The sequence below is a fragment of the Ambystoma mexicanum genome, chromosome 6q (genome assembly GCF_040938575.1).
Source record: "Ambystoma mexicanum isolate Mex_15411 chromosome 6q, UKY_AmexF1_1, whole genome shotgun sequence".
In the NCBI taxonomy this organism is placed as follows: Eukaryota; Metazoa; Chordata; class Amphibia; order Caudata; family Ambystomatidae; genus Ambystoma; species Ambystoma mexicanum.
In genome coordinates, this window is record NC_090937.1 from 1,629,577,754 (window position 1) to 1,629,605,720 (window position 27,967).

Sequence of the window (27,967 nt, forward strand, 5' to 3'; positions counted from 1 at the left end):
TCTATTTGCGAGAGAGAGAGAATGAGAGAGAGAGACAGAGAGAGAGAGACAGAGAGAGAAGGGGAAGGGGTGTTGGCAGTTAGGGTGTGAGCTAGAGAAATGAGGCCTGTCTGCAAAAGGCCATGGGATGGGAGTGCGTGGTTGCAGGTTGTTTGGCTTTGTAAGGCCTACTGCCCGCTTCACTCGAAACTGGGTCTAGGGTTGTCGGTTTGTAGGCTGTAAAAGCCCATAAAAGCTCTTGTTCTCCAACCAGCAGAGTGGCGCAGCGGAAGCGTGCTGGGCCCATAACCCAGAGGTCGATGGATCGAAACCATCCTCTGCTAACTTTTTTCAAATTATGTTTTTGTGTCATGGCATTAGGGCACAAAGAGCTGTAAGTGCCTGGATGCAATGTCATTCCTTGAACTTGCTGCCTCGTTCCACTCTTGCGCTAAATAGGAGAGGGTCCCAGCCCAGCCAACAAAATGTACTGTTCAATCAAACCAAACTTAAAACCAAGCTCCTTTTTTAAGGGGTCCCGGGGAAATGTTGGGCTGACCGGCAAGACCTCATGATGCGAACTGCTTCTGCGTCAAACGCAAGCTTTTTTCATTCCCAGCCAATGACTTATTCTTATTTCTAAGGGCCGCTCCATCAGATAGCCCAGACAGGCAGGCGTTGGTGGTATAGTGGTGAGCATAGCTGCCTTCCAAGCAGTTGACCCGGGTTCGATTCCCGGCCAACGCAGATCAAATCTTTAAATTGTTCAAAATGCATTTTTTGGAAATCAGACTCATGCTGAAAGCAAAGCTGACACACTTTTCGTGAAAATCAAAACCCCATCCAGGAAAGGTTCTTGCATCCTAGTTTCTGCAACTGTCTATCGGTGAGGGGATTGAAGCGAGCAGGGCTCCTGGCCCCTCCCCGACAAAGCCCTGACGAAGGCCTGACAAAGGCCTATTCGCCTTGCCCTGACGGGCCTTGGTCCCAGCAGGCCACCGAGCACAGCACCTCAGCCTATTAGAGTGAGGTTTCAGGATCTCTCTCATCCTGTAAACCAACATACTGAAGAAGGTGAAACGTGTGGCTGCGCTCCTCACATGCTGAAGCAGCAGCAGCCCTTTCCCTGAAGCAAAGTTCCTTCATTCCTCCCTCCCATAACCCTTAGCAGGGGATTTATGGTAATTGAGTTGAGTTTCCAAACTGGCCCTTCCTTCCTTCCTTCCCATATCTGCCAGCTCGAGAAGGCTTGTTTTGTTGCACCTGGGAAGTAAAGTATCTATTTGCGAGAGAGAGAGAATGAGAGAGAGAGACAGAGAGAGAGAGACAGAGAGAGAAGGGGAAGGGGTGTTGGCAGTTAGGGTGTGAGCTAGAGAAATGAGGCCTGTCTGCAAAAGGCCATGGGATGGGAGTGCGTGGTTGCAGGTTGTTTGGCTTTGTAAGGCCTACTGCCCGCTTCACTCGAAACTGGGTCTAGGGTTGTCGGTTTGTAGGCTGTAAAAGCCCATAAAAGCTCTTGTTCTCCAACCAGCAGAGTGGCGCAGCGGAAGCGTGCTGGGCCCATAACCCAGAGGTCGATGGATCGAAACCATCCTCTGCTAACTTTTTTCAAATTATGTTTTTGTGTCATGGCATTAGGGCACAAAGAGCTGTAAGTGCCTGGATGCAATGTCATTCCTTGAACTTGCTGCCTCGTTCCACTCTTGCGCTAAATAGGAGAGGGTCCCAGCCCAGCCAACAAAATGTACTGTTCAATCAAACCAAACTTAAAACCAAGCTCCTTTTTTAAGGGGTCCCGGGGAAATGTTGGGCTGACCGGCAAGACCTCATGATGCGAACTGCTTCTGCGTCAAACGCAAGCTTTTTTCATTCCCAGCCAATGACTTATTCTTATTTCTAAGGGCCGCTCCATCAGATAGCCCAGACAGGCAGGCGTTGGTGGTATAGTGGTGAGCATAGCTGCCTTCCAAGCAGTTGACCCGGGTTCGATTCCCGGCCAACGCAGATCAAATCTTTAAATTGTTCAAAATGCATTTTTTGGAAATCAGACTCATGCTGAAAGCAAAGCTGACACACTTTTCGTGAAAATCAAAACCCCATCCAGGAAAGGTTCTTGCATCCTAGTTTCTGCAACTGTCTATCGGTGAGGGGATTGAAGCGAGCAGGGCTCCTGGCCCCTCCCCGACAAAGCCCTGACGAAGGCCTGACAAAGGCCTATTCGCCTTGCCCTGACGGGCCTTGGTCCCAGCAGGCCACCGAGCACAGCACCTCAGCCTATTAGAGTGAGGTTTCAGGATCTCTCTCATCCTGTAAACCAACATACTGAAGAAGGTGAAACGTGTGGCTGCGCTCCTCACATGCTGAAGCAGCAGCAGCCCTTTCCCTGAAGCAAAGTTCCTTCATTCCTCCCTCCCATAACCCTTAGCAGGGGATTTATGGTAATTGAGTTGAGTTTCCAAACTGGCCCTTCCTTCCTTCCTTCCCATATCTGCCAGCTCGAGAAGGCTTGTTTTGTTGCACCTGGGAAGTAAAGTATCTATTTGCGAGAGAGAGAGAATGAGAGAGAGAGACAGAGAGAGAGAGACAGAGAGAGAAGGGGAAGGGGTGTTGGCAGTTAGGGTGTGAGCTAGAGAAATGAGGCCTGTCTGCAAAAGGCCATGGGATGGGAGTGCGTGGTTGCAGGTTGTTTGGCTTTGTAAGGCCTACTGCCCGCTTCACTCGAAACTGGGTCTAGGGTTGTCGGTTTGTAGGCTGTAAAAGCCCATAAAAGCTCTTGTTCTCCAACCAGCAGAGTGGCGCAGCGGAAGCGTGCTGGGCCCATAACCCAGAGGTCGATGGATCGAAACCATCCTCTGCTAACTTTTTTCAAATTATGTTTTTGTGTCATGGCATTAGGGCACAAAGAGCTGTAAGTGCCTGGATGCAATGTCATTCCTTGAACTTGCTGCCTCGTTCCACTCTTGCGCTAAATAGGAGAGGGTCCCAGCCCAGCCAACAAAATGTACTGTTCAATCAAACCAAACTTAAAACCAAGCTCCTTTTTTAAGGGGTCCCGGGGAAATGTTGGGCTGACCGGCAAGACCTCATGATGCGAACTGCTTCTGCGTCAAACGCAAGCTTTTTTCATTCCCAGCCAATGACTTATTCTTATTTCTAAGGGCCGCTCCATCAGATAGCCCAGACAGGCAGGCGTTGGTGGTATAGTGGTGAGCATAGCTGCCTTCCAAGCAGTTGACCCGGGTTCGATTCCCGGCCAACGCAGATCAAATCTTTAAATTGTTCAAAATGCATTTTTTGGAAATCAGACTCATGCTGAAAGCAAAGCTGACACACTTTTCGTGAAAATCAAAACCCCATCCAGGAAAGGTTCTTGCATCCTAGTTTCTGCAACTGTCTATCGGTGAGGGGATTGAAGCGAGCAGGGCTCCTGGCCCCTCCCCGACAAAGCCCTGACGAAGGCCTGACAAAGGCCTATTCGCCTTGCCCTGACGGGCCTTGGTCCCAGCAGGCCACCGAGCACAGCACCTCAGCCTATTAGAGTGAGGTTTCAGGATCTCTCTCATCCTGTAAACCAACATACTGAAGAAGGTGAAACGTGTGGCTGCGCTCCTCACATGCTGAAGCAGCAGCAGCCCTTTCCCTGAAGCAAAGTTCCTTCATTCCTCCCTCCCATAACCCTTAGCAGGGGATTTATGGTAATTGAGTTGAGTTTCCAAACTGGCCCTTCCTTCCTTACTTCCCATATCTGCCAGCTCGAGAAGGCTTATTTTGTTGCACCTGGGAAGTAAAGTATCTATTTGCGAGAGAGAGAGAATGAGAGAGAGAGACAGAGAGAGAGAGACAGAGAGAGAAGGGGAAGGGGTGTTGGCAGTTAGGGTGTGAGCTAGAGAAATGAGGCCTGTCTGCAAAAGGCCATGGGATGGGAGTGCGTGGTTGCAGGTTGTTTGGCTTTGTAAGGCCTACTGCCCGCTTCACTCGAAACTGGGTCTAGGGTTGTCGGTTTGTAGGCTGTAAAAGCCCATAAAAGCTCTTGTTCTCCAACCAGCAGAGTGGCGCAGCGGAAGCGTGCTGGGCCCATAACCCAGAGGTCGATGGATCGAAACCATCCTCTGCTAACTTTTTTCAAATTATGTTTTTGTGTCATGGCATTAGGGCACAAAGAGCTGTAAGTGCCTGGATGCAATGTCATTCCTTGAACTTGCTGCCTCGTTCCACTCTTGCGCTAAATAGGAGAGGGTCCCAGCCCAGCCAACAAAATGTACTGTTCAATCAAACCAAACTTAAAACCAAGCTCCTTTTTTAAGGGGTCCCGGGGAAATGTTGGGCTGACCGGCAAGACCTCATGATGCGAACTGCTTCTGCGTCAAACGCAAGCTTTTTTCATTCCCAGCCAATGACTTATTCTTATTTCTAAGGGCCGCTCCATCAGATAGCCCAGACAGGCAGGCGTTGGTGGTATAGTGGTGAGCATAGCTGCCTTCCAAGCAGTTGACCCGGGTTCGATTCCCGGCCAACGCAGATCAAATCTTTAAATTGTTCAAAATGCATTTTTTGGAAATCAGACTCATGCTGAAAGCAAAGCTGACACACTTTTCGTGAAAATCAAAACCCCATCCAGGAAAGGTTCTTGCATCCTAGTTTCTGCAACTGTCTATCGGTGAGGGGATTGAAGCGAGCAGGGCTCCTGGCCCCTCCCCGACAAAGCCCTGACGAAGGCCTGACAAAGGCCTATTCGCCTTGCCCTGACGGGCCTTGGTCCCAGCAGGCCACCGAGCACAGCACCTCAGCCTATTAGAGTGAGGTTTCAGGATCTCTCTCATCCTGTAAACCAACATACTGAAGAAGGTGAAACGTGTGGCTGCGCTCCTCACATGCTGAAGCAGCAGCAGCCCTTTCCCTGAAGCAAAGTTCCTTCATTCCTCCCTCCCATAACCCTTAGCAGGGGATTTATGGTAATTGAGTTGAGTTTCCAAACTGGCCCTTCCTTCCTTCCTTCCCATATCTGCCAGCTCGAGAAGGCTTGTTTTGTTGCACCTGGGAAGTAAAGTATCTATTTGCGAGAGAGAGAGAATGAGAGAGAGAGACAGAGAGAGAGAGACAGAGAGAGAAGGGGAAGGGGTGTTGGCAGTTAGGGTGTGAGCTAGAGAAATGAGGCCTGTCTGCAAAAGGCCATGGGATGGGAGTGCGTGGTTGCAGGTTGTTTGGCTTTGTAAGGCCTACTGCCCGCTTCACTCGAAACTGGGTCTAGGGTTGTCGGTTTGTAGGCTGTAAAAGCCCATAAAAGCTCTTGTTCTCCAACCAGCAGAGTGGCGCAGCGGAAGCGTGCTGGGCCCATAACCCAGAGGTCGATGGATCGAAACCATCCTCTGCTAACTTTTTTCAAATTATGTTTTTGTGTCATGGCATTAGGGCACAAAGAGCTGTAAGTGCCTGGATGCAATGTCATTCCTTGAACTTGCTGCCTCGTTCCACTCTTGCGCTAAATAGGAGAGGGTCCCAGCCCAGCCAACAAAATGTACTGTTCAATCAAACCAAACTTAAAACCAAGCTCCTTTTTTAAGGGGTCCCGGGGAAATGTTGGGCTGACCGGCAAGACCTCATGATGCGAACTGCTTCTGCGTCAAACGCAAGCTTTTTTCATTCCCAGCCAATGACTTATTCTTATTTCTAAGGGCCGCTCCATCAGATAGCCCACACAGGCAGGCGTTGGTGGTATAGTGGTGAGCATAGCTGCCTTCCAAGCAGTTGACCCGGGTTCGATTCCCGGCCAACGCAGATCAAATCTTTAAATAGTTCAAAATGCATTTTTTGGAAATCAGACTCATGCTGAAAGCAAAGCTGACACACTTTTCGTGAAAATCAAAACCACATCCAGGAAAGGTTCTTGCATCCTAGTTTCTGCAACTGTCTATCGGTGAGGGGATTGAAGCGAGCAGGGCTCCTGGCCCCTCCCCGACAAAGCCCTGACGAAGGCCTGACAAAGGCCTATTCGCCTTGCCCTGACGGGCCTTGGTCCCAGCAGGCCACCGAGCACAGCACCTCAGCCTATTAGAGTGAGGTTTCAGGATCTCTCTCATCCTGTAAACCAACATACTGAAGAAGGTGAAACGTGTGGCTGCGCTCCTCACATGCTGAAGCAGCAGCAGCCCTTTCCCTGAAGCAAAGTTCCTTCATTCCTCCCTCCCATAACCCTTAGCAGGGGATTTATGGTAATTGAGTTGAGTTTCCAAACTGGCCCTTCCTTCCTTCCTTCCTTCCCATATCTGCCAGCTCGAGAAGGCTTGTTTTGTTGCACCTGGGAAGTAAAGTATCTATTTGCGAGAGAGAGAGAATGAGAGAGAGAGACAGAGAGAGAGAGACAGAGAGAGAAGGGGAAGGGGTGTTGGCAGTTAGGGTGTGAGCTAGAGAAATGAGGCCTGTCTGCAAAAGGCCATGGGATGGGAGTGCGTGGTTGCAGGTTGTTTGGCTTTGTAAGGCCTACTGCCCGCTTCACTCGAAACTGGGTCTAGGGTTGTCGGTTTGTAGGCTGTAAAAGCCCATAAAAGCTCTTGTTCTCCAACCAGCAGAGTGGCGCAGCGGAAGCGTGCTGGGCCCATAACCCAGAGGTCGATGGATCGAAACCATCCTCTGCTAACTTTTTTCAAATTATGTTTTTGTGTCATGGCATTAGGGCACAAAGAGCTGTAAGTGCCTGGATGCAATGTCATTCCTTGAACTTGCTGCCTCGTTCCACTCTTGCGCTAAATAGGAGAGGGTCCCAGCCCAGCCAACAAAATGTACTGTTCAATCAAACCAAACTTAAAACCAAGCTCCTTTTTTAAGGGGTCCCGGGGAAATGTTGGGCTGACCGGCAAGACCTCATGATGCGAACTGCTTCTGCGTCAAACGCAAGCTTTTTTCATTCCCAGCCAATGACTTATTCTTATTTCTAAGGGCCGCTCCATCAGATAGCCCAGACAGGCAGGCGTTGGTGGTATAGTGGTGAGCATAGCTGCCTTCCAAGCAGTTGACCCGGGTTCGATTCCCGGCCAACGCAGATCAAATCTTTAAATTGTTCAAAATGCATTTTTTGGAAATCAGACTCATGCTGAAAGCAAAGCTGACACACTTTTCGTGAAAATCAAAACCCCATCCAGGAAAGGTTCTTGCATCCTAGTTTCTGCAACTGTCTATCGGTGAGGGGATTGAAGCGAGCAGGGCTCCTGGCCCCTCCCCGACAAAGCCCTGACGAAGGCCTGACAAAGGCCTATTCGCCTTGCCCTGACGGGCCTTGGTCCCAGCAGGCCACCGAGCACAGCACCTCAGCCTATTAGAGTGAGGTTTCAGGATCTCTCTCATCCTGTAAACCAACATACTGAAGAAGGTGAAACGTGTGGCTGCGCTCCTCACATGCTGAAGCAGCAGCAGCCCTTTCCCTGAAGCAAAGTTCCTTCATTCCTCCCTCCCATAACCCTTAGCAGGGGATTTATGGTAATTGAGTTGAGTTTCCAAACTGGCCCTTCCTTCCTTCCTTCCCATATCTGCCAGCTCGAGAAGGCTTATTTTGTTGCACCTGGGAAGTAAAGTATCTATTTGCGAGAGAGAGAGAATGAGAGAGAGAGACAGAGAGAGAGAGACAGAGAGAGAAGGGGAAGGGGTGTTGGCAGTTAGGGTGTGAGCTAGAGAAATGAGGCCTGTCTGCAAAAGGCCATGGGATGGGAGTGCGTGGTTGCAGGTTGTTTGGCTTTGTAAGGCCTACTGCCCGCTTCACTCGAAACTGGGTCTAGGGTTGTCGGTTTGTAGGCTGTAAAAGCCCATAAAAGCTCTTGTTCTCCAACCAGCAGAGTGGCGCAGCGGAAGCGTGCTGGGCCCATAACCCAGAGGTCGATGGATCGAAACCATCCTCTGCTAACTTTTTTCAAATTATGTTTTTGTGTCATGGCATTAGGGCACAAAGAGCTGTAAGTGCCTGGATGCAATGTCATTCCTTGAACTTGCTGCCTCGTTCCACTCTTGCGCTAAATAGGAGAGGGTCCCAGCCCAGCCAACAAAATGTACTGTTCAATCAAACCAAACTTAAAACCAAGCTCCTTTTTTAAGGGGTCCCGGGGAAATGTTGGGCTGACCGGCAAGACCTCATGATGCGAACTGCTTCTGCGTCAAACGCAAGCTTTTTTCATTCCCAGCCAATGACTTATTCTTATTTCTAAGGGCCGCTCCATCAGATAGCCCAGACAGGCAGGCGTTGGTGGTATAGTGGTGAGCATAGCTGCCTTCCAAGCAGTTGACCCGGGTTCGATTCCCGGCCAACGCAGATCAAATCTTTAAATTGTTCAAAATGCATTTTTTGGAAATCAGACTCATGCTGAAAGCAAAGCTGACACACTTTTCGTGAAAATCAAAACCCCATCCAGGAAAGGTTCTTGCATCCTAGTTTCTGCAACTGTCTATCGGTGAGGGGATTGAAGCGAGCAGGGCTCCTGGCCCCTCCCCGACAAAGCCCTGACGAAGGCCTGACAAAGGCCTATTCGCCTTGCCCTGACGGGCCTTGGTCCCAGCAGGCCACCGAGCACAGCACCTCAGCCTATTAGAGTGAGGTTTCAGGATCTCTCTCATCCTGTAAACCAACATACTGAAGAAGGTGAAACGTGTGGCTGCGCTCCTCACATGCTGAAGCAGCAGCAGCCCTTTCCCTGAAGCAAAGTTCCTTCATTCCTCCCTCCCATAACCCTTAGCAGGGGATTTATGGTAATTGAGTTGAGTTTCCAAACTGGCCCTTCCTTCCTTCCTTCCCATATCTGCCAGCTCGAGAAGGCTTGTTTTGTTGCACCTGGGAAGTAAAGTATCTATTTGCGAGAGAGAGAGAATGAGAGAGAGAGACAGAGAGAGAGAGACAGAGAGAGAAGGGGAAGGGGTGTTGGCAGTTAGGGTGTGAGCTAGAGAAATGAGGCCTGTCTGCAAAAGGCCATGGGATGGGAGTGCGTGGTTGCAGGTTGTTTGGCTTTGTAAGGCCTACTGCCCGCTTCACTCGAAACTGGGTCTAGGGTTGTCGGTTTGTAGGCTGTAAAAGCCCAGAAAAGCTCTTTTTCTCCAACCAGCAGAGTGGCGCAGCGGAAGCGTGCTGGGCCCATAACCCAGAGGTCGATGGATCGAAACCATCCTCTGCTAACTTTTTTCAAATTATGTTTTTGTGTCATGGCATTAGGGCACAAAGAGCTGTAAGTGCCTGGATGCAATGTCATTCCTTGAACTTGCTGCCTCGTTCCACTCTTGCGCTAAATAGGAGAGGGTCCCAGCCCAGCCAACAAAATGTACTGTTCAATCAAACCAAACTTAAAACCAAGCTCCTTTTTTAAGGGGTCCCGGGGAAATGTTGGGCTGACCGGCAAGACCTCATGATGCGAACTGCTTCTGCGTCAAACGCAAGCTTTTTTCATTCCCAGCCAATGACTTATTCTTATTTCTAAGGGCCGCTCCATCAGATAGCCCAGACAGGCAGGCGTTGGTGGTATAGTGGTGAGCATAGCTGCCTTCCAAGCAGTTGACCCGCGTTCGATTCCCGGCCAACGCAGATCAAATCTTTAAATTGTTCAAAATGCATTTTTTGGAAATCAGACTCATGCTGAAAGCAAAGCTGACACACTTTTCGTGAAAATCAAAACCCCATCCAGGAAAGGTTCTTGCATCCTAGTTTCTGCAACTGTCTATCGGTGAGGGGATTGAAGCGAGCAGGGCTCCTGGCCCCTCCCCGACAAAGCCCTGACGAAGGCCTGACAAAGGCCTATTCGCCTTGCCCTGACGGGCCTTGGTCCCAGCAGGCCACCGAGCACAGCACCTCAGCCTATTAGAGTGAGGTTTCAGGATCTCTCTCATCCTGTAAACCAACATACTGAAGAAGGTGAAACGTGTGGCTGCGCTCCTCACATGCTGAAGCAGCAGCAGCCCTTTCCCTGAAGCAAAGTTCCTTCATTCCTCCCTCCCATAACCCTTAGCAGGGGATTTATGGTAATTGAGTTGAGTTTCCAAACTGGCCCTTCCTTCCTTCCTTCCCATATCTGCCAGCTCGAGAAGGCTTGTTTTGTTGCACCTGGGAAGTAAAGTATCTATTTGCGAGAGAGAGAGAATGAGAGAGAGAGACAGAGAGAGAGAGACAGAGAGAGAAGGGGAAGGGGTGTTGGCAGTTAGGGTGTGAGCTAGAGAAATGAGGCCTGTCTGCAAAAGGCCATGGGATGGGAGTGCGTGGTTGCAGGTTGTTTGGCTTTGTAAGGCCTACTGCCCGCTTCACTCGAAACTGGGTCTAGGGTTGTCGGTTTGTAGGCTGTAAAAGCCCATAAAAGCTCTTGTTCTCCAACCAGCAGAGTGGCGCAGCGGAAGCGTGCTGGGCCCATAACCCAGAGGTCGATGGATCGAAACCATCCTCTGCTAACTTTTTTCAAATTATGTTTTTGTGTCATGGCATTAGGGCACAAAGAGCTGTAAGTGCCTGGATGCAATGTCATTCCTTGAACTTGCTGCCTCGTTCCACTCTTGCGCTAAATAGGAGAGGGTCCCAGCCCAGCCAACAAAATGTACTGTTCAATCAAACCAAACTTAAAACCAAGCTCCTTTTTTAAGGGGTCCCGGGGAAATGTTGGGCTGACCGGCAAGACCTCATGATGCGAACTGCTTCTGCGTCAAACGCAAGCTTTTTTCATTCCCAGCCAATGACTTATTCTTATTTCTAAGGGCCGCTCCATCAGATAGCCCAGACAGGCAGGCGTTGGTGGTATAGTGGTGAGCATAGCTGCCTTCCAAGCAGTTGACCCGGGTTCGATTCCCGGCCAACGCAGATCAAATCTTTAAATTGTTCAAAATGCATTTTTTGGAAATCAGACTCATGCTGAAAGCAAAGCTGACACACTTTTCGTGAAAATCAAAACCCCATCCAGGAAAGGTTCTTGCATCCTAGTTTCTGCAACTGTCTATCGGTGAGGGGATTGAAGCGAGCAGGGCTCCTGGCCCCTCCCCGACAAAGCCCTGACGAAGGCCTGACAAAGGCCTATTCGCCTTGCCCTGACGGGCCTTGGTCCCAGCAGGCCACCGAGCACAGCACCTCAGCCTATTAGAGTGAGGTTTCAGGATCTCTCTCATCCTGTAAACCAACATACTGAAGAAGGTGAAACGTGTGGCTGCGCTCCTCACATGCTGAAGCAGCAGCAGCCCTTTCCCTGAAGCAAAGTTCCTTCATTCCTCCCTCCCATAACCCTTAGCAGGGGATTTATGGTAATTGAGTTGAGTTTCCAAACTGGCCCTTCCTTCCTTCCTTCCCATATCTGCCAGCTCGAGAAGGCTTGTTTTGTTGCACCTGGGAAGTAAAGTATCTATTTGCGAGAGAGAGAGAATGAGAGAGAGAGACAGAGAGAGAGAGACAGAGAGAGAAGGGGAAGGGGTGTTGGCAGTTAGGGTGTGAGCTAGAGAAATGAGGCCTGTCTGCAAAAGGCCATGGGATGGGAGTGCGTGGTTGCAGGTTGTTTGGCTTTGTAAGGCCTACTGCCCGCTTCACTCGAAACTGGGTCTAGGGTTGTCGGTTTGTAGGCTGTAAAAGCCCATAAAAGCTCTTGTTCTCCAACCAGCAGAGTGGCGCAGCGGAAGCGTGCTGGGCCCATAACCCAGAGGTCGATGGATCGAAACCATCCTCTGCTAACTTTTTTCAAATTATGTTTTTGTGTCATGGCATTAGGGCACAAAGAGCTGTAAGTGCCTGGATGCAATGTCATTCCTTGAACTTGCTGCCTCGTTCCACTCTTGCGCTAAATAGGAGAGGGTCCCAGCCCAGCCAACAAAATGTACTGTTCAATCAAACCAAACTTAAAACCAAGCTCCTTTTTTAAGGGGTCCCGGGGAAATGTTGGGCTGACCGGCAAGACCTCATGATGCGAACTGCTTCTGCGTCAAACGCAAGCTTTTTTCATTCCCAGCCAATGACTTATTCTTATTTCTAAGGGCCGCTCCATCAGATAGCCCAGACAGGCAGGCGTTGGTGGTATAGTGGTGAGCATAGCTGCCTTCCAAGCAGTTGACCCGGGTTCGATTCCCGGCCAACGCAGATCAAATCTTTAAATTGTTCAAAATGCATTTTTTGGAAATCAGACTCATGCTGAAAGCAAAGCTGACACACTTTTCGTGAAAATCAAAACCCCATCCAGGAAAGGTTCTTGCATCCTAGTTTCTGCAACTGTCTATCGGTGAGGGGATTGAAGCGAGCAGGGCTCCTGGCCCCTCCCCGACAAAGCCCTGACGAAGGCCTGACAAAGGCCTATTCGCCTTGCCCTGACGGGCCTTGGTCCCAGCAGGCCACCGAGCACAGCACCTCAGCCTATTAGAGTGAGGTTTCAGGATCTCTCTCATCCTGTAAACCAACATACTGAAGAAGGTGAAACGTGTGGCTGCGCTCCTCACATGCTGAAGCAGCAGCAGCCCTTTCCCTGAAGCAAAGTTCCTTCATTCCTCCCTCCCATAACCCTTAGCAGGGGATTTATGGTAATTGAGTTGAGTTTCCAAACTGGCCCTTCCTTCCTTCCTTCCCATATCTGCCAGCTCGAGAAGGCTTGTTTTGTTGCACCTGGGAAGTAAAGTATCTATTTGCGAGAGAGAGAGAATGAGAGAGAGAGACAGAGAGAGAGAGACAGAGAGAGAAGGGGAAGGGGTGTTGGCAGTTAGGGTGTGAGCTAGAGAAATGAGGCCTGTCTGCAAAAGGCCATGGGATGGGAGTGCGTGGTTGCAGGTTGTTTGGCTTTGTAAGGCCTACTGCCCGCTTCACTCGAAACTGGGTCTAGGGTTGTCGGTTTGTAGGCTGTAAAAGCCCAGAAAAGCTCTTGTTCTCCAACCAGCAGAGTGGCGCAGCGGAAGCGTGCTGGGCCCATAACCCAGAGGTCGATGGATCGAAACCATCCTCTGCTAACTTTTTTCAAATTATGTTTTTGTGTCATGGCATTAGGGCACAAAGAGCTGTAAGTGCCTGGATGCAATGTCATTCCTTGAACTTGCTGCCTCGTTCCACTCTTGCGCTAAATAGGAGAGGGTCCCAGCCCAGCCAACAAAATGTACTGTTCAATCAAACCAAACTTAAAACCAAGCTCCTTTTTTAAGGGGTCCCGGGGAAATGTTGGGCTGACCGGCAAGACCTCATGATGCGAACTGCTTCTGCGTCAAACGCAAGCTTTTTTCATTCCCAGCCAATGACTTATTCTTATTTCTAAGGGCCGCTCCATCAGATAGCCCAGACAGGCAGGCGTTGGTGGTATGGTGGTGAGCATAGCTGCCTTCCAAGCAGTTGACCCGGGTTCGATTCCCGGCCAACGCAGATCAAATCTTTAAATTGTTCAAAATGCATTTTTTGGAAATCAGACTCATGCTGAAAGCAAAGCTGACACACTTTTCGTGAAAATCAAAACCCCATCCAGGAAAGGTTCTTGCATCCTAGTTTCTGCAACTGTCTATCGGTGAGGGGATTGAAGCGAGCAGGGCTCCTGGCCCCTCCCCGACAAAGCCCTGACGAAGGCCTGACAAAGGCCTATTCGCCTTGCCCTGACGGGCCTTGGTCCCAGCAGGCCACCGAGCACAGCACCTCAGCCTATTAGAGTGAGGTTTCAGGATCTCTCTCATCCTGTAAACCAACATACTGAAGAAGGTGAAACATGTGGCTGCGCTCCTCACATGCTGAAGCAGCAGCAGCCCTTTCCCTGAAGCAAAGTTCCTTCATTCCTCCCTCCCATAACCCTTAGCAGGGGATTTATGGTAATTGAGTTGAGTTTCCAAACTGGCCCTTCCTTCCTTCCTTCCCATATCTGCCAGCTCGAGAAGGCTTGTTTTGTTGCACCTGGGAAGTAAAGTATCTATTTGCGAGAGAGAGAGAATGAGAGAGAGAGACAGAGAGAGAGAGACAGAGAGAGAAGGGGAAGGGGTGTTGGCAGTTAGGGTGTGAGCTAGAGAAATGAGGCCTGTCTGCAAAAGGCCATGGGATGGGAGTGCGTGGTTGCAGGTTGTTTGGCTTTGTAAGGCCTACTGCCCGCTTCACTCGAAACTGGGTCTAGGGTTGTCGGTTTGTAGGCTGTAAAAGCCCATAAAAGCTCTTGTTCTCCAACCAGCAGAGTGGCGCAGCAGAAGCGTGCTGGGCCCATAACCCAGAGGTCGATGGATCGAAACCATCCTCTGCTAACTTTTTTTCAAATTATGTTTTTGTGTCATGGCATTAGGGCACAAAGAGCTGTAAGTGCCTGGATGCAATGTCATTCCTTGAACTTGCTGCCTCGTTCCACTCTTGCGCTAAATAGGAGAGGGTCCCAGCCCAGCCAACAAAATGTACTGTTCAATCAAACCAAACTTAAAACCAAGCTCCTTTTTTAAGGGGTCCCGGGGAAATGTTGGGCTGACCGGCAAGACCTCATGATGCGAACTGCTTCTGCGTCAAACGCAAGCTTTTTTCATTCCCAGCCAATGACTTATTCTTATTTCTAAGGGCCGCTCCATCAGATAGCCCAGACAGGCAGGCGTTGGTGGTATAGTGGTGAGCATAGCTGCCTTCCAAGCAGTTGACCCGGGTTCGATTCCCGGCCAACGCAGATCAAATCTTTAAATTGTTCAAAATGCATTTTTTGGAAATCAGACTCATGCTGAAAGCAAAGCTGACACACTTTTCGTGAAAATCAAAACCCCATCCAGGAAAGGTTCTTGCATCCTAGTTTCTGCAACTGTCTATCGGTGAGGGGATTGAAGCGAGCAGGGCTCCTGGCCCCTCCCCGACAAAGCCCTGACGAAGGCCTGACAAAGGCCTATTCGCCTTGCCCTGACGGGCCTTGGTCCCAGCAGGCCACCGAGCACAGCACCTCAGCCTATTAGAGTGAGGTTTCAGGATCTCTCTCATCCTGTAAACCAACATACTGAAGAAGGTGAAACGTGTGGCTGCGCTCCTCACATGCTGAAGCAGCAGCAGCCCTTTCCCTGAAGCAAAGTTCCTTCATTCCTCCATCCCATAACCCTTAGCAGGGGATTTATGGTAATTGAGTTGAGTTTCCAAACTGGCCCTTCCTTCCTTCCTTCCCATATCTGCCAGCTCGAGAAGGCTTGTTTTGTTGCACCTGGGAAGTAAAGTATCTATTTGCGAGAGAGAGAGAATGAGAGAGAGAGACAGAGAGAGAGAGACAGAGAGAGAAGGGGAAGGGGTGTTGGCAGTTAGGGTGTGAGCTAGAGAAATGAGGCCTGTCTGCAAAAGGCCATGGGATGGGAGTGCGTGGTTGCAGGTTGTTTGGCTTTGTAAGGCCTACTGCCCGCTTCACTCGAAAATGGGTCTAGGGTTGTCGGTTTGTAGGCTGTAAAAGCCCAGAAAAGCTTTTGTTCTCCAACCAGCAGAGTGGCGCAGCGGAAGCGTGCTGGGCCCATAACCCAGAGGTCGATGGATCGAAACCATCCTCTGCTAACTTTTTTCAAATTATGTTTTTGTGTCATGGCATTAGGGCACAAAGAGCTGTAAGTGCCTGGATGCAATGTCATTCCTTGAACTTGCTGCCTCGTTCCACTCTTGCGCTAAATAGGAGAGGGTCCCAGCCCAGCCAACAAAATGCACTGTTCAATCAAACCAAACTTAAAACCAAGCTCCTTTTTTAAGGGGTCCCGGGGAAATGTTGGGCTGACCGGCAAGACCTCATGATGCGAACTGCTTCTGCGTCAAACGCAAGCTTTTTTCATTCCCAGCCAATGACTTATTCTTATTTCTAAGGGCCGCTCCATCAGATAGCCCAGACAGGCAGGCGTTGGTGGTATAGTGGTGAGCATAGCTGCCTTCCAAGCAGTTGACCCGGGTTCGATTCCCGGCCAACGCAGATCAAATCTTTAAATTGTTCAAAATGCATTTTTTGGAAATCAGACTCATGCTGAAAGCAAAGCTGACACACTTTTCGTGAAAATCAAAACCCCATCCAGGAAAGGTTCTTGCATCCTAGTTTCTGCAACTGTCTATCGGTGAGGGGATTGAAGCGAGCAGGGCTCCTGGCCCCTCCCCGACAAAGCCCTGACGAAGGCCTGACAAAGGCCTATTCGCCTTGCCCTGACGGGCCTTGGTCCCAGCAGGCCACCGAGCACAGCACCTCAGCCTATTAGAGTGAGGTTTCAGGATCTCTCTCATCCTGTAAACCAACATACTGAAGAAGGTGAAACGTGTGGCTGCGCTCCTCACATGCTGAAGCAGCAGCAGCCCTTTCCCTGAAGCAAAGTTCCTTCATTCCTCCCTCCCATAACCCTTAGCAGGGGATTTATGGTAATTGAGTTGAGTTTCCAAACTGGCCCTTCCTTCCTTCCTTCCCATATCTGCCAGCTCGAGAAGGCTTGTTTTGTTGCACCTGGGAAGTAAAGTATCTATTTGCGAGAGAGAGAGAATGAGAGAGAGAGACAGAGAGAGAGAGACAGAGAGAGAAGGGGAAGGGGTGTTGGCAGTTAGGGTGTGAGCTAGAGAAATGAGGCCTGTCTGCAAAAGGCCATGGGATGGGAGTGCGTGGTTGCAGGTTGTTTGGCTTTGTAAGGCCTACTGCCCGCTTCACTCGAAACTGGGTCTAGGGTTGTCGGTTTGTAGGCTGTAAAAGCCCAGAAAAGCTCTTGTTCTCCAACCAGCAGAGTGGCGCAGCGGAAGCGTGCTGGGCCCATAACCCAGAGGTCGATGGATCGAAACCATCCTCTGCTAACTTTTTTCAAATTATGTTTTTGTGTCATGGCATTAGGGCACAAAGAGCTGTAAGTGCCTGGATGCAATGTCATTCCTTGAACTTGCTGCCTCGTTCCACTCTTGCGCTAAATAGGAGAGGGTCCCAGCCCAGCCAACAAAATGTACTGTTCAATCAAACCAAACTTAAAACCAAGCTCCTTTTTTAAGGGGTCCCGGGGAAATGTTGGGCTGACCGGCAAGACCTCATGATGCGAACTGCTTCTGCGTCAAACGCAAGCTTTTTTCATTCCCAGCCAATGACTTATTCTTATTTCTAAGGGCCGCTCCATCAGATAGCCCAGACAGGCAGGCGTTGGTGGTATAGTGGTGAGCATAGCTGCCTTCCAAGCAGTTGACCCGGGTTCGATTCCTGGCCAACGCAGATCAAATCTTTAAATTGTTCAAAATGCATTTTTTGGAAATCAGACTCATGCTGAAAGCAAAGCTGACACACTTTTCGTGAAAATCAAAACCCCATCCAGGAAAGGTTCTTGCATCCTAGTTTCTGCAACTGTCTATCGGTGAGGGGATTGAAGCGAGCAGGGCTCCTGGCCCCTCCCCGACAAAGCCCTGACGAAGGCCTGACAAAGGCCTATTCGCCTTGCCCTGACGGGCCTTGGTCCCAGCAGGCCACCGAGCACAGCACCTCAGCCTATTAGAGTGAGGTTTCAGGATCTCTCTCATCCTGTAAACCAACATACTGAAGAAGGTGAAACGTGTGGCTGCGCTCCTCACATGCTGAAGCAGCAGCAGCCCTTTCCCTGAAGCAAAGTTCCTTCATTCCTCCCTCCCATAACCCTTAGCAGGGGATTTATGGTAATTGAGTTGAGTTTCCAAACTGGCCCTTCCTTCCTTCCTTCCCATATCTGCCAGCTCGAGAAGGCTTGTTTTGTTGCACCTGGGAAGTAAAGTATCTATTTGCGAGAGAGAGAGAATGAGAGAGAGAGACAGAGAGAGAGAGACAGAGAGAGAAGGGGAAGGGGTGTTGGCAGTTAGGGTGTGAGCTAGAGAAATGAGGCCTGTCTGCAAAAGGCCATGGGATGGGAGTGCGTGGTTGCAGGTTGTTTGGCTTTGTAAGGCCTACTGCCCGCTTCACTCGAAACTGGGTCTAGGGTTGTCGGTTTGTAGGCTGTAAAAGCCCAGAAAAGCTCTTGTTCTCCAACCAGCAGAGTGGCGCAGCGGAAGCGTGCTGGGCCCATAACCCAGAGGTCGATGGATCGAAACCATCCTCTGCTAACTTTTTTCAAATTATGTTTTTGTGTCATGGCATTAGGGCACAAAGAGCTGTAAGTGCCTGGATGCAATGTCATTCCTTGAACTTGCTGCCTCGTTCCACTCTTGCGCTAAATAGGAGAGGGTCCCAGCCCAGCCAACAAAATGTACTGTTCAATCAAACCAAACTTAAAACCAAGCTCCTTTTTTAAGGGGTCCCGGGGAAATGTTGGGCTGACCGGCAAGACCTCATGATGCGAACTGCTTCTGCGTCAAACGCAAGCTTTTTTCATTCCCAGCCAATGACTTATTCTTATTTCTAAGGGCCGCTCCATCAGATAGCCCAGACAGGCAGGCGTTGGTGGTATAGTGGTGAGCATAGCTGCCTTCCAAGCAGTTGACCCGGGTTCGATTCCCGGCCAACGCAGATCAAATCTTTAAATTGTTCAAAATGCATTTTTTGGAAATCAGACTCATGCTGAAAGCAAAGCTGACACACTTTTCGTGAAAATCAAAACCCCATCCAGGAAAGGTTCTTGCATCCTAGTTTCTGCAACTGTCTATCGGTGAGGGGATTGAAGCGAGCAGGGCTCCTGGCCCCTCCCCGACAAAGCCCTGACGAAGGCCTGACAAAGGCCTATTCGCCTTGCCCTGACGGGCCTTGGTCCCAGCAGGCCACCGAGCACAGCACCTCAGCCTATTAGAGTGAGGTTTCAGGATCTCTCTCATCCTGTAAACCAACATACTGAAGAAGGTGAAACGTGTGGCTGCGCTCCTCACATGCTGAAGCAGCAGCAGCCCTTTCCCTGAAGCAAAGTTCCTTCATTCCTCCCTCCCATAACCCTTAGCAGGGGATTTATGGTAATTGAGTTGAGTTTCCAAACTGGCCCTTCCTTCCTTCCTTCCCATATCTGCCAGCTCGAGAAGGCTTGTTTTGTTGCACCTGGGAAGTAAAGTATCTATTTGCGAGAGAGAGAGAATGAGAGAGAGAGACAGAGAGAGAGAGACAGAGAGAGAAGGGGAAGGGGTGTTGGCAGTTAGGGTGTGAGCTAGAGAAATGAGGCCTGTCTGCAAAAGGCCATGGGATGGGAGTGCGTGGTTGCAGGTTGTTTGGCTTTGTAAGGCCTACTGCCCGCTTCACTCGAAACTGGGTCTAGGGTTGTCGGTTTGTAGGCTGTAAAAGCCCATAAAAGCTCTTGTTCTCCAACCAGCAGAGTGGCGCAGCGGAAGCGTGCTGGGCCCATAACCCAGAGGTCGATGGATCGAAACCATCCTCTGCTAACTTTTTTAAAATTATGTTTTTGTGTCATGGCATTAGGGCACAAAGAGCTGTAAGTGCCTGGATGCAATGTCATTCCTTGAACTTGCTGCCTCGTTCCACTCTTGCGCTAAATAGGAGAGGGTCCCAGCCCAGCCAACAAAATGTACTGTTCAATCAAACCAAACTTAAAACCAAGCTCCTTTTTTAAGGGGTCCCGGGGAAATGTTGGGCTGACCGGCAAGACCTCATGATGCGAACTGCTTCTGCGTCAAACGCAAGCTTTTTTCATTCCCAGCCAATGACTTATTCTTATTTCTAAGGGCCGCTCCATCAGATAGCCCAGACAGGCAGGCGTTGGTGGTATAGTGGTGAGCATAGCTGCCTTCCAAGCAATTGACCCGGGTTTGATTCCCGGCCAACGCAGATCAAATCTTTAAATTGTTCAAAATGCATTTTTTGGAAATCAGACTCATGCTGAAAGCAAAGCTGACACACTTTTCGTGAAAATCAAAACCCCATCCAGGAAAGGTTCTTGCATCCTAGTTTCTGCAACTGTCTATCGGTGAGGGGATTGAAGCGAGCAGGGCTCCTGGCCCCTCCCCGACAAAGCCCTGACGAAGGCCTGACAAAGGCCTATTCGCCTTGCCCTGACGGGCCTTGGTCCCAGCAGGCCACCGAGCACAGCACCTCAGCCTATTAGAGTGAGGTTTCAGGATCTCTCTCATCCTGTAAACCAACATACTGAAGAAGGTGAAACGTGTGGCTGCGCTCCTCACATGCTGAAGCAGCAGCAGCCCTTTCCCTGAAGCAAAGTTCCTTCATTCCTCCCTCCCATAACCCTTAGCAGGGGATTTATGGTAATTGAGTTGAGTTTCCAAACTGGCCCTTCCTTCCTTCCTTCCTTCCCATATCTGCCAGCTCGAGAAGGCTTGTTTTGTTGCACCTGGGAAGTAAAGTATCTATTTGCGAGAGAGAGAGAATGAGAGAGAGAGACAGAGAGAGAGAGACAGAGAGAGAAGGGGAAGGGGTGTTGGCAGTTAGGGTGTGAGCTAGAGAAATGAGGCCTGTCTGCAAAAGGCCATGGGATGGGAGTGCGTGGTTGCAGGTTGTTTGGCTTTGTAAGGCCTACTGCCCGCTTCACTCGAAACTGGGTCTAGGGTTGTCGGTTTGTAGGCTGTAAAAGCCCATAAAAGCTCTTGTTCTCCAACCAGCAGAGTGGCGCAGCGGAAGCGTGCTGGGCCCATAACCCAGAGGTCGATGGATCGAAACCATCCTCTGCTAACTTTTTTCAAATTATGTTTTTGTGTCATGGCATTAGGGCACAAAGAGCTGTAAGTGCCTGGATGCAATGTCATTCCTTGAACTTGCTGCCTCGTTCCACTCTTGCGCTAAATAGGAGAGGGTCCCAGCCCAGCCAACAAAATGTACTGTTCAATCAAACCAAACTTAAAACCAAGCTCCTTTTTTAAGGGGTCCCGGGGAAATGTTGGGCTGACCGGCAAGACCTCATGATGCGAACTGCTTCTGCGTCAAACGCAAGCTTTTTTCATTCCCAGCCAATGACTTATTCTTATTTCTAAGGGCCGCTCCATCAGATAGCCCAGACAGGCAGGCGTTGGTGGTATAGTGGTGAGCATAGCTGCCTTCCAAGCAGTTGACCCGGGTTCGATTCCCAGCCAACGCAGATCAAATCTTTAAATTGTTCAAAATGCATTTTTTGGAAATCAGACTCATGCTGAAAGCAAAGCTGACACACTTTTCGTGAAAATCAAAACCCCATCCAGGAAAGGTTCTTGCATCCTAGTTTCTGCAACTGTCTATCGGTGAGGGGATTGAAGCGAGCAGGGCTCCTGGCCCCTCCCCGACAAAGCCCTGACGAAGGCCTGACAAAGGCCTATTCGCCTTGCCCTGACGGGCCTTGGTCCCAGCAGGCCACCGAGCACAGCACCTCAGCCTATTAGAGTGAGGTTTCAGGATCTCTCTCATCCTGTAAACCAACATACTGAAGAAGGTGAAACGTGTGGCTGCGCTCCTCACATGCTGAAGCAGCAGCAGCCCTTTCCCTGAAGCAAAGTTCCTTCATTCCTCCCTCCCATAACCCTTAGCAGGGGATTTATGGTAATTGAGTTGAGTTTCCAAACTGGCCCTTCCTTCCTTCCTTCCCATATCTGCCAGCTCGAGAAGGCTTGTTTTGTTGCACCTGGGAAGTAAAGTATCTATTTGCGAGAGAGAGAGAATGAGAGAGAGAGACAGAGAGAGAGAGACAGAGAGAGAAGGGGAAGGGGTGTTGGCAGTTAGGGTGTGAGCTAGAGAAATGAGGCCTGTCTGCAAAAGGCCATGGGATGGGAGTGCGTGGTTGCAGGTTGTTTGGCTTTGTAAGGCCTACTGCCCGCTTCACTCGAAACTGGGTCTAGGGTTGTCGGTTTGTAGGCTGTAAAAGCCCATAAAAGCTCTTGTTCTCCAACCAGCAGAGTGGCGCAGCGGAAGCGTGCTGGGCCCATAACCCAGAGGTCGATGGATCGAAACCATCCTCTGCTAACTTTTTTCAAATTATGTTTTTGTGTCATGGCATTAGGGCACAAAGAGCTGTAAGTGCCTGGATGCAATGTCATTCCTTGAACTTGCTGCCTCGTTCCACTCTTGCGCTAAATAGGAGAGGGTCCCAGCCCAGCCAACAAAATGTACTGTTCAATCAAACCAAACTTAAAACCAAGCTCCTTTTTTAAGGGGTCCCGGGGAAATGTTGGGCTGACCGGCAAGACCTCATGATGCGAACTGCTTCTGCGTCAAACGCAAGCTTTTTTCATTCCCAGCCAATGACTTATTCTTATTTCTAAGGGCCGCTCCATCAGATAGCCCAGACAGGCAGGCGTTGGTGGTATAGTGGTGAGCATAGCTGCCTTCCAAGCAGTTGACCCGGGTTCGATTCCCTGCCAACGCAGATCAAATCTTTAAATTGTTCAAAATGCATTTTTTGGAAATCAGACTCATGCTGAAAGCAAAGCTGACACACTTTTCGTGAAAATCAAAACCCCATCCAGGAAAGGTTCTTGCATCCTAGTTTCTGCAACTGTCTATCGGTGAGGGGATTGAAGCGAGCAGGGCTCCTGGCCCCTCCCCGACAAAGCCCTGACGAAGGCCTGACAAAGGCCTATTCGCCTTGCCCTGACGGGCCTTGGTCCCAGCAGGCCACCGAGCACAGCACCTCAGCCTATTAGAGTGAGGTTTCAGGATCTCTCTCATCCTGTAAACCAACATACTGAAGAAGGTGAAACGTGTGGCTGCGCTCCTCACATGCTGAAGCAGCAGCAGCCCTTTCCCTGAAGCAAAGTTCCTTCATTCCTCCCTCCCATAACCCTTAGCAGGGGATTTATGGTAATTGAGTTGAGTTTCCAAACTGGCCCTTCCTTCCTTCCTTCCCATATCTGCCAGCTCGAGAAGGCTTGTTTTGTTGCACCTGGGAAGTAAAGTATCTATTTGCGAGAGAGAGAGAATGAGAGAGAGAGACAGAGAGAGAGAGACAGAGAGAGAAGGGGAAGGGGTGTTGGCAGTTAGGGTGTGAGCTAGAGAAATGAGGCCTGTCTGCAAAAGGCCATGGGATGGGAGTGCGTGGTTGCAGGTTGTTTGGCTTTGTAAGGCCTACTGCCCGCTTCACTCGAAACTGGGTCTAGGGTTGTCGGTTTGTAGGCTGTAAAAGCCCAGAAAAGCTCTTGTTCTCCAACCAGCAGAGTGGCGCAGCGGAAGCGTGCTGGGCCCATAACCCAGAGGTCGATGGATCGAAACCATCCTCTGCTAACTTTTTTCAAATTATGTTTTTGTGTCATGGCATTAGGGCACAAAGAGCTGTAAGTGCCTGGATGCAATGTCATTCCTTGAACTTGCTGCCTCGTTCCACTCTTGCGCTAAATAGGAGAGGGTCCCAGCCCAGCCAACAAAATGTACTGTTCAATCAAACCAAACTTAAAACCAAGCTCCTTTTTTAAGGGGTCCCGGGGAAATGTTGGGCTGACCGGCAAGACCTCATGGAAATCAGACTCATGCTGAAAGCAAAGCTGACACACTTTTCGTGAAAATCAAAACCCCATCCAGGAAAGGTTCTTGCATCCTAGTTTCTGCAACTGTCTATCGGTGAGGGGATTGAAGCGAGCAGGGCTCCTGGCCCCTCCCCGACAAAGGCCTGACAAAGGCCTATTCGCCTTGCCCTGACGGGCCAAGGTCCCAGCAGGCCACCGAGCACAGCACCTCAGCCTATTAGAGTGAGGTTTCAGGATCTCTCTCATCCTGTAAACCAACATACTGAAGAAGGTGAAACGTGTGGCTGCGCTCCTCACATGCTGAAGCAGCAGCAGCCCTTTCCCTGAAGCAAAGTTCCTTCATTCCTCCCTCCCATAACCCTTAGCAGGGGATTTATGGTAATTGAGTTGAGTTTCCAAACTGGCCCTTCCTTCCTTCCTTCCCATATCTGCCAGCTCGAGAAGGCTTGTTTTGTTGCACCTGGGAAGTAAAGTATCTATTTGCGAGAGAGAGAGAATGAGAGAGAGAGACAGAGAGAGAGAGACAGAGAGAGAAGGGGAAGGGGTGTTGGCAGTTAGGGTGTGAGCTAGAGAAATGAGGCCTGTCTGCAAAAGGCCATGGGATGGGAGTGCGTGGTTGCAGGTTGTTTGGCTTTGTAAGGCCTACTGCCCGCTTCACTCGAAAATGGGTCTAGGGTTGTCGGTTTGTAGGCTGTAAAAGCCCAGAAAAGCTTTTGTTCTCCAACCAGCAGAGTGGCGCAGCGGAAGCGTGCTGGGCCCATAACCCAGAGGTCGATGGATCGAAACCATCCTCTGCTAACTTTTTTCAAATTATGTTTTTGTGTCATGGCATTAGGGCACAAAGAGCTGTAAGTGCCTGGATGCAATGTCATTCCTTGAACTTGCTGCCTCGTTCCACTCTTGCGCTAAATAGGAGAGGGTCCCAGCCCAGCCAACAAAATGTACTGTTCAATCAAACCAAACTTAAAACCAAGCTCCTTTTTTAAGGGGTCCCGGGGAAATGTTGGGCTGACCGGCAAGACCTCATGATGCGAACTGCTTCTGCGTCAAACGCAAGCTTTTTTCATTCCCAGCCAATGACTTATTCTTATTTCTAAGGGCCGCTCCATCAGATAGCCCAGACAGGCAGGCGTTGGTGGTATAGTGGTGAGCATAGCTGCCTTCCAAGCAGTTGACCCCGGTTCGATTCCCGACCAACGCAGATCAAATCTTTAAATTGTTCAAAATGCATTTTTTGGAAATCAGACTCATGCTGAAAGCAAAGCTGACACACTTTTCGTGAAAATCAAAACCCCATCCAGGAAAGGTTCTTGCATCCTAGTTTCTGCAACTGTCTATCGGTGAGGGGATTGAAGCGAGCAGGGCTCCTGGCCCCTCCCCGACAAAGGCCTGACAAAGGCCTATTCGCCTTGCCCTGACGGGCCAAGGTCCCAGCAGGCCACCGAGCACAGCACCTCAGCCTATTAGAGTGAGGTTTCAGGATCTCTCTCATCCTGTAAACCAACATACTGAAGAAGGTGAAACGTGTGGCTGCGCTCCTCACATGCTGAAGCAGCAGCAGCCCTTTCCCTGAAGCAAAGTTCCTTCATTCCTCCCTCCCATAACCCTTAGCAGGGGATTTATGGTAATTGAGTTGAGTTTCCAAACTGGCCCTTCCTTCCTTCCTTCCCATATCTGCCAGCTCGAGAAGGCTTGTTTTGTTGCACCTGGGAAGTAAAGTATCTATTTGCGAGAGAGAGAGAATGAGAGAGAGAGACAGAGAGAGGGAGACAGAGAGAGAAGGGGAAGGGGTGTTGGCAGTTAGGGTGTGAGCTAGAGAAATGAGGCCTGTCTGCAAAAGGCCATGGGATGGGAGTGCGTGGTTGCAGGTTGTTTGGCTTTGTAAGGCCTACTGCCCGCTTCACTCGAAAATGGGTCTAGGGTTGTCGGTTTGTAGGCTGTAAAAGCCCAGAAAAGCTTTTGTTCTCCAACCAGCAGAGTGGCGCAGCGGAAGCATGCTGGGCCCATAACCCAGAGGTCGATGGATCGAAACCATCCTCTGCTAAGTTTTTTCAAATTATGTTTTTGTGTCATGGCATTAGGGCACAAAGAGCTGTAAGTGCCTGGATGCAATGTCATTCCTTGAACTTGCTGCCTCGTTCCACTCTTGCGCTAAATAGGAGAGGGTCCCAGCCCAGCCAACAAAATGTACTGTTCAATCAAACCAAACTTAAAACCAAGCTCCTTTTTTAAGGGGTCCCGGGGAAATGTTGGGCTGACCGGCAAGACCTCATGATGCGAACTGCTTCTGCGTCAAACGCAAGCTTTTTTCATTCCCAGCCAATGACTTATTCTTATTTCTAAGGGCCGCTCCATCAGATAGCCCAGACAGGCAGGTGTTGGTGGTATAGTGGTGAGCATAGCTGCCTTCCAAGCAGTTGACCCGGGTTCGATTCCCGGCCAACGCAGATCAAATCTTTAAATTGTTCAAAATGCATTTTTTGGAAATCAGACTCATGCTGAAAGCAAAGCTGACACACTTTTCGTGAAAATCAAAACCCCATCCAGGAAAGGTTCTTGCATCCTAGTTTCTGCAACTGTCTATCGGTGAGGGGATTGAAGCGAGCAGGGCTCCTGGCCCCTCCCCGACAAAGGCCTGACAAAGGCCTATTCGCCTTGCCCTGACGGGCCTTGGTCCCAGCAGGCCACCGAGCACAGCACCTCAGCCTATTAGAGTGAGGTTTCAGGATCTCTCTCATCCTGTAAACCAACATACTGAAGAAGGTGAAACGTGTGGCTGCGCTCCTCACATGCTGAAGCAGCAGCAGCCCTTTCCCTGAAGCAAAGTTCCTTCATTCCTCCCTCCCATAACCCTTAGCAGGGGATTTATGGTAATTGAGTTGAGTTTCCAAACTGGCCCTTCCTTCCTTCCTTCCCATATCTGCCAGCTCGAGAAGGCTTGTTTTGTTGCACCTGGGAAGTAAAGTATCTATTTGCGAGAGAGAGAGAATGAGAGAGAGAGACAGAGAGAGAGAGACAGAGAGAGAAGGGGAAGGGGTGTTGGCAGTTAGGGTGTGAGCTAGAGAAATGAGGCCTGTCTGCAAAAGGCCATGGGATGGGAGTGCGTGGTTGCAGGTTGTTTGGCTTTGTAAGGCCTACTGCCCGCTTCACTCGAAAATGGGTCTAGGGTTGTCGGTTTGTAGGCTGTAAAAGCCCAGAAAAGCTTTTGTTCTCCAACCAGCAGAGTGGCGCAGCGGAAGCGTGCTGGGCCCATAACCCAGAGGTCGATGGATCGAAACCATCCTCTGCTAACTTTTTTCAAATTATGTTTTTGTGTCATGGCATTAGGGCACAAAGAGCTGTAAGTGCCTGGATGCAATGTCATTCCTTGAACTTGCTGCCTCGTTCCACTCTTGCGCTAAATAGGAGAGGGTCCCAGCCCAGCCAACAAAATGTACTGTTCAATCAAACCAAACTTAAAACCAAGCTCCTTTTTTAAGGGGTCCCGGGGAAATGTTGGGCTGACCGGCAAGACCTCATGATGCGAACTGCTTCTGCGTCAAACGCGCAAGCTTTTTTCATTCCCAGCCAATGACTTATTCTTATTTCTAAGGGCCGCTCCATCAGATAGCCCAGACAGGCAGGCGTTGGTGGTATAGTGGTGAGCATAGCTGCCTTCCAAGCAGTTGACCCGGGTTTGATTCCCGGCCAAGGCAGATCAAATCTTTAAATTGTTCAAAATGCATTTTTTGGAAATCAGACTCATGCTGAAAGCAAAGCTGACACACTTTTCGTGAAAATCAAAACCCCATCCAGGAAAGGTTCTTGCATCCTAGTTTCTGCAACTGTCTATCGGTGAGGGGATTGAAGCGAGCAGGGCTCCTGGCCCCTCCCCGACAAAGGCCTGACAAAGGCCTATTCGCCTTGCCCTGACGGGCCAAGGTCCCAGCAGGCCACCGAGCACAGCACCTCAGCCTATTAGAGTGAGGTTTCAGGATCTCTCTCATCCTGTAAACCAACATACTGAAGAAGGTGAAACGTGTGGCTGCGCTCCTCACATGCTGAAGCAGCAGCAGCCCTTTCCCTGAAGCAAAGTTCCTTCATTCCTCCCTCCCATAACCCTTAGCAGGGGATTTATGGTAATTGAGTTGAGTTTCCAAACTGGCCCTTCCTTCCTTCCTTCCCATATCTGCCAGCTCGAGAAGGCTTGTTTTGTTGCACCTGGGAAGTAAAGTATCTATTTGCGAGAGAGAGAGAATGAGAGAGAGAGACAGAGAGAGAGAGACAGAGAGAGAAGGGGAAGGGGTGTTGGCAGTTAGGGTGTGAGCTAGAGAAATGAGGCCTGTCTGCAAAAGGCCATGGGATGGGAGTGCGTGGTTGCAGGTTGTTTGGCTTTGTAAGGCCTACTGCCCGCTTCACTCGAAAATGGGTCTAGGGTTGTCGGTTTGTAGGCTGTAAAAGCCCAGAAAAGCTTTTGTTCTCCAACCAGCAGAGTGGCGCAGCGGAAGCGTGCTGGGCCCATAACCCAGAGGTCGATGGATCGAAACCATCCTCTGCTAACTTTTTTCAAATTATGTTTTTGTGTCATGGCATTAGGGCACAAAGAGCTGTAAGTGCCTGGATGCAATGTCATTCCTTGAACTTGCTGCCTCGTTCCACTCTTGCGCTAAATAGGAGAGGGTCCCAGCCCAGCCAACAAAATGTACTGTTCAATCAAACCAAACTTAAAACCAAGCTCCTTTTTTAAGGGGTCCCGGGGAAATGTTGGGCTGACCGGCAAGACCTCATGAT

At 50.0% G+C, this 27,967-nt stretch overlaps 12 non-coding genes across 12 annotated transcripts; all 12 read left to right on the forward strand.

The window, feature by feature from the left end:
- The first annotated feature begins 654 nt into the window (after nucleotides 1–654).
- On the forward strand, nucleotides 655–726 carry TRNAG-UCC (transfer RNA glycine (anticodon UCC)). Its single transcript has one exon. It is a non-coding gene; the product is annotated as a tRNA-Gly (tRNA).
- Nucleotides 727–1,911: 1,185 nt separating this feature from the next.
- TRNAG-UCC (transfer RNA glycine (anticodon UCC)) lies at nucleotides 1,912–1,983 on the forward strand. The gene has a single exon. It is a non-coding gene; the product is annotated as a tRNA-Gly (tRNA).
- Nucleotides 1,984–3,168: 1,185 nt separating this feature from the next.
- On the forward strand, nucleotides 3,169–3,240 carry TRNAG-UCC (transfer RNA glycine (anticodon UCC)). Its single transcript has one exon. It is a non-coding gene; the product is annotated as a tRNA-Gly (tRNA).
- A 1,185-nt stretch (nucleotides 3,241–4,425) lies between these two features.
- TRNAG-UCC (transfer RNA glycine (anticodon UCC)) lies at nucleotides 4,426–4,497 on the forward strand. Its single transcript has one exon. It is a non-coding gene; the product is annotated as a tRNA-Gly (tRNA).
- Nucleotides 4,498–5,682: 1,185 nt separating this feature from the next.
- TRNAG-UCC (transfer RNA glycine (anticodon UCC)) lies at nucleotides 5,683–5,754 on the forward strand. The gene has a single exon. It is a non-coding gene; the product is annotated as a tRNA-Gly (tRNA).
- Nucleotides 5,755–6,943: 1,189 nt separating this feature from the next.
- TRNAG-UCC (transfer RNA glycine (anticodon UCC)) lies at nucleotides 6,944–7,015 on the forward strand. The gene has a single exon. It is a non-coding gene; the product is annotated as a tRNA-Gly (tRNA).
- A 1,185-nt stretch (nucleotides 7,016–8,200) lies between these two features.
- Nucleotides 8,201–8,272, forward strand: TRNAG-UCC (transfer RNA glycine (anticodon UCC)). The gene has a single exon. It is a non-coding gene; the product is annotated as a tRNA-Gly (tRNA).
- Nucleotides 8,273–10,714: 2,442 nt separating this feature from the next.
- Nucleotides 10,715–10,786, forward strand: TRNAG-UCC (transfer RNA glycine (anticodon UCC)). The gene has a single exon. It is a non-coding gene; the product is annotated as a tRNA-Gly (tRNA).
- A 1,185-nt stretch (nucleotides 10,787–11,971) lies between these two features.
- On the forward strand, nucleotides 11,972–12,043 carry TRNAG-UCC (transfer RNA glycine (anticodon UCC)). The gene has a single exon. It is a non-coding gene; the product is annotated as a tRNA-Gly (tRNA).
- Nucleotides 12,044–14,486: 2,443 nt separating this feature from the next.
- TRNAG-UCC (transfer RNA glycine (anticodon UCC)) lies at nucleotides 14,487–14,558 on the forward strand. Its single transcript has one exon. It is a non-coding gene; the product is annotated as a tRNA-Gly (tRNA).
- Nucleotides 14,559–15,743: 1,185 nt separating this feature from the next.
- Nucleotides 15,744–15,815, forward strand: TRNAG-UCC (transfer RNA glycine (anticodon UCC)). Its single transcript has one exon. It is a non-coding gene; the product is annotated as a tRNA-Gly (tRNA).
- Nucleotides 15,816–18,257: 2,442 nt separating this feature from the next.
- Nucleotides 18,258–18,329, forward strand: TRNAG-UCC (transfer RNA glycine (anticodon UCC)). Its single transcript has one exon. It is a non-coding gene; the product is annotated as a tRNA-Gly (tRNA).
- The last annotated feature ends 9,638 nt before the right edge of the window (nucleotides 18,330–27,967 follow it).